Source organism: Ovis aries, chromosome X, assembly GCF_016772045.2.
Source record: "Ovis aries strain OAR_USU_Benz2616 breed Rambouillet chromosome X, ARS-UI_Ramb_v3.0, whole genome shotgun sequence".
NCBI classification, from domain to species: Eukaryota; Metazoa; Chordata; class Mammalia; order Artiodactyla; family Bovidae; genus Ovis; species Ovis aries.
The window spans coordinates 6,667,814-6,672,347 of NC_056080.1; positions in this window are offsets into that span (position 1 = coordinate 6,667,814).

A 4,534-nucleotide genomic window follows, 5' to 3' on the forward strand; every position below is an offset into this window, starting at 1 on the left:
GGGAGAGGATGGTTTCCTGTGGATTGCAGCCATCCAGCGTGGAGTCCTCTGTGACGGCCGCCTGCCTGCCACAGAGCAGGAGTCTTGGTTCCCGAGTACCTGCTCCGGGAGACGAAAGTCACTGTCCCCCACCCCCAGGAAAGGGTTGGATCCCTGGTGGCTTCGTCCCCCTCAGGGATGATGACCGTCTTGCTAAACACCGGGGCAACTCCAGAATGCCCGATGGACAATGACCGCCTGGGGTGCACGCCTCTTGTCTCAGGCCCCTCTTGGTCTAGGATGGAAATAGGATGATGGGGAGCTGGTGGGAGGTTCCAGGGAGACGGAGGAGGGGGACAGATGACCCAAGTGAGGGGATCGCAGTCAGTCCAGAGCGGACATGGCCCGCACGGCCCTGAGCCCCGGGTGGACCCCTTTCCAGGCAGCGTGTCTGCCCTGCGCCCCGACACGGGGCTGGGTGGGTGGCAGGGGAGGAACCGGGCAGTTTCTGCAGAAAGCGGGGGCAGCAGGGGCCCGCAGAGATAAGGAGGCCACGCTGAGCTTGGAGCCGGCCCCGCGGTTATGACACACGCCGGCTGGCCCTCGCGCCGTCCCGGGCTCTGACAAGGAGGTGCAGCCACCAAGGAGAAGGGGTGAGCGCTGGGCGTGCAGACACGGGCGCTCCGAGTTCCAGCAGCGGCACCGAGGGGGCCAGGGGAGGGCCCCCCGGGGGCTGCCCGACTTCCACCTTCACCCTCTTTTCCTTCCCCGTGTTTCCTCTTTCCTTTCCTTCTCTTGCTCTTTCTTTTTTTGGTTTTCTTTCTTGCTTCCTTCCTGTCTCTCCATCTTTCTTTCCTATTTTTATCTTTCCATCTTTTCTGCCTTATTTCTCTTTTTTCTACATTCTTTTCTGTCTTCCTTTCTGTCATTCCGTTCTTTTCCGTGTTATCTGTATTTCTTTTTCCCCTTTTTCTTTTCCCCTTTCCATTCCTTCTTCCTCTCTGCCTTTCTTCCTCTCATTTCCCGTGTTTTCTCTTTCCAACATTCTTTTCTGTCTCATTTCTCTTCATTTGTTTTTTCCCTTTCTTTCTTTTCCCTTTCTTTTCCTTCATTTCATCTGTCTTTTCTGTCTTATTTCTTTTTATCTGTTTTTTCCCTTTCTCTCCCCACATTCTTTTCTTTCTTCCTGTCTGCCTTGGCATCTTTCTTTTCTATTTCTATTTCCCACCCTTTCTTCTTCCTTTCCCCGTTTTTTTCTTCCTTTCTGTCTTTCCATCTTTATCTTCTGTCTTTTCTTTATTTTTTCATTCGTTTTCTTTCTTTCCCTTTTTCTTTTCTTCTTTTTTTTTTTTAAAATAAGACATGTTTTATTTGGACAGTGTGATGGGGCACAGTCCCCCTGTGGGCATTCTTGTTCAGTCGCTCAGTCGCGTCCCACTCTCTGCAACCCCATGAACTGCAGCCCCCCAGGCTCCTCTGTCCACCGGGATTCTCCAGGCGAGAACACTGGAGTGGGTCACCACGCCCTCCTCCGGGGGATCTTCCCCACCCAGGCGTGGACCCCAGGTCTTGCACGTGGCAGGCGGATTCTTTACCGCCTGAGGCACCAGGGAAGCCTGGACGTGCTGTGACAGGAGCTGCCAGTGCCAGGCCTGTGTCAGGAACTGTACACCCAGAGATTTGCTCACAGCCCCGCCAGCGTCCCCACAAAGTAGGAGGTGCTGAGGTTCAGCATCTGGGTCTGAGGCACGGAGGCCTGTGGGCACGTGTGTGCTAAGCCCTGACCCTCCCCGGCATCGCAGAGCCGTCGGTCCCCCGCTCCGGGGACCCTGGCCCATCCCCACCTGCCTTCCCCCGCCCCCACTAGCTCCTCCATCGCCTGTTTCCTTGCTCGTGCTTGAGCGCCTGCCGACCACCACTGACCAGCTTCAGGAAAGCCGGCACAGAACCAGGCGTGCCAGAGAAGGACGCGCTTGTTCACCCTGCTGCCGGGATCCGGCCCTCCAGGTGGGGCGGGGTCTTCGCGGAACAGAAACGGGGAACCGCGAGCGGGACTGGGCGAGCCCGGGGCTCCGAGCAGCTGGGCCGGGAGGGAGACCAGAATCGCGGCTTCTCCAGCCCCGGCGCCGGCGCCGGGCAGCTGTGTCCCTGCGTTCCCCTCACCCCCTGCCTCCCGAGGTTGTGGCCAGCAGGGCAGAGCAGCCGCGGTGCACGAAGCGGGCGGACGCCTTCCCCAGGGCCTGAGAGCGGGCTCTTCTGCGACGCTCAGAAACGAACCGTCTGAAGAGACACACATGTGCTGAGAAAGCAAGAGGTTTCATTGGGACAGGGGCGCTCCCCCGGGCGGAGAACACGGGGGTAAGGGAACCCAGGACGACCGCTCTGCGCCGTGGCTCGCGGTCCCGGCTTTGATGGAAATGAGCTTCGTGGTTCGTCCGCTCGGGCGTGTCCGACTGTCTGCAGCCCTGTGGACCGCGCAGCACGCTGGGCCTCCCCGTCCATCCCTGACTCCCAGAGCTTTCTCAGACTCGCGTCCGTCGCGTCGGGGAGGACAGCGAGAGGACAGACTCGAGAGCACGCGTTTGCAGGTTGCCTCCGGCCAATGGCTCTGAATCGGGGTCCTCCCGGTTGGCGCAGGCGTTGTGCAGCCCAGAAGGGTGCCCGCGAGATACTGAAAGGCAGGAGACCTTTCTTGAACTCTGCCAGCAGGTGGTGGCCCGTCGGATCCGTTTCCCTTCTCAGGATCTCTTGTCATATAAAAATAACTCACGCACACAGTCACCAGGGTGCCCCGGTCAGGGCCGGCGGTTTCGCTCGAGTGTGACCTCTAATGGGCGGATCCTGGGAAGCCCGTGGCCGCACGGGTGACGGACATCATCCCAAGGCCCCATGGCCATTGGGGGCTGGACGACGACAGCGCTCTCTCTCTGGGATCCCAGCCAGACTGGCGGTTCTGAGCGTCCATGCAGATGCTGGACCTGCGAGTCAGTCCCTGGGGCGGGAGGTGGAGAGGGGTCTCCTTCTGTGTTCCCAGAAGCACAGCCCCTAAAACCCCCTCCCACTCAGCCTCAGGCGGGGACCAGTGCCCACACACAGACCACAGGACACACAGCTGGCCGTGCCCTTGGGAGTCAAGCCAGCCTACTCTCTGTCAACTAAAAAAAAAAAAAAATACAGTCACGACCTGGAAGGAGACACTACTTTCTATTCGGGCACGTTTAGGACTCAGAGCCCCGGGAGAGAGCATCTTAGTCTTGGCTCTGAGACTTAGCTCTTGGAAAACGTAGCTCTGAGAAAACTGCTCCGAGGAGGCGGGAGGGGGAGGCACGTGATACACCCGTTTGGGGGCCAGGCAGTGGAGACGCGAAAAATAAGAGGCGAGTTGGCAAACTGATGGTTCTGCGTCCCGGGAGGTGCGGGCCTCTGGGCTCACCAAAGTCATTCCATTCCCGTGCATCTCAGCTGTCTGGGGCCAACGCTGTTCCCTTGTTCGCCTTCAGGAATGACAGATGTCTGATCCCACGGCCCCCCGGGGGTCCATCACCACAGGAAGCGGGGGATCAAAGCTTCAGGAGCCCGCCTTCACGACCGGAGCCCAGAGCTCGCTGCTGGCCGAGACGTTTCTTGTTTACTGAGATGGCAGGAGGTATTCTCATTTTGTTATCTCTGCAACCGTCGCCCGTGGGGTTCCCCCAAGACGAGGGCCTTCCCTGATTTTCCGGCAAATAACACTTCCGCCCACAGTGGCTAAGCCATCCTCCTCGTGTGTGTGTGCGTGTTGGGGGGTGGCGGGGGGCGGGGGCCGCTCCTTGCTCCAAGGTCCCCCAGGTTTGCCCTCTGTGACCTCCGAGAACTTGATACCTACCCCCTTCCCACCCCCCAGACTGGCTCCAAGCCTGACCTCTGGGCACGAGGCACTTATGATTCCCCAGCTCCCTGTCTGAGGAGGAAGACCTTTGCTGCATTTTTTTTTCCCCCAACCCTACTGTGAAATTATTTTCATTTACAAATAGAAAACATCTTGGAAGGCAAGAAATAAGAAAGAAACAGAAGCCACGTAAACCAATTTTTGCTCCCTGAGCTTCTCAAATCCTCACTTGTTCACCAGTCTGCAAGAGGAAAGATAACTTTTCTTCTCTTTTTTTAAGATAACTTTTCTAAAAAGGTACTTGGCCACCACCAATGATGGTATTCACAGGGATATGGATCTGTTTCACAGAAAAAAAAGCCAGCGGATCCCATTACAGAAAATCCCATTGCTGTTTCATTGGAAGGACTGATGCTGAAGCTGAAGCTCCAATCCTTTGGGCACCTGATGCGAAGAGCTGACTCTTTGGAAAAGACGCTGATGCTGGGAAAGACTGAAGGCCAGAGGAGAAGAGGACAACAGAGGATGAGATGGCTGGATGGCATCTCTGACAATAAACGTGAGTTCCAGCAAGTGCCAGGATAGAGTAAGGAACAGGGGAAGTCTGGCGTGCTGCAGTCCATAGGGTCGCAAAGAATTGGACACGACCGAGAGACTCGACAATAACAACAATTTTTAAAGCCTGTA